Source organism: Penaeus monodon, chromosome 24 (genome assembly GCF_015228065.2).
Source record: "Penaeus monodon isolate SGIC_2016 chromosome 24, NSTDA_Pmon_1, whole genome shotgun sequence".
In the NCBI taxonomy this organism is placed as follows: domain Eukaryota; kingdom Metazoa; phylum Arthropoda; class Malacostraca; order Decapoda; family Penaeidae; genus Penaeus; species Penaeus monodon.
In genome coordinates, this window is record NC_051409.1 from 41,095,498 (window position 1) to 41,095,715 (window position 218).

Genomic DNA, 218 nt, shown 5'->3' on the forward strand with positions numbered 1-218 from the left:
TATCCAACAAAGTGAGTCAGCTATATAAAAGTGCGCTCAGTGTGTCATATAAATTCTTTTTAGGCTTTTGTTACATGACAGGAAAAAGGATATTTTTAGCGTCTGCTTTTTGAAAGGGAAAAATCATATTTCAAATGTTTGTTACTTCATAAGGAAAGGAAGGAATTTTACAAACAATTCATATTTTGTCGTTATTATATCATTCTACCTTAAACCCC

General features: G+C 30.7%; 1 protein-coding gene across 1 annotated transcript in view; it reads right to left on the reverse strand.

The window, feature by feature from the left end:
* The window catches only part of LOC119588969 (serine/threonine-protein phosphatase 6 regulatory ankyrin repeat subunit B-like), a gene marked incomplete in the record, with an annotated part of 103,883 nt that overhangs the window by 925 nt on the left and 102,740 nt on the right, over positions 1-218 (reverse strand).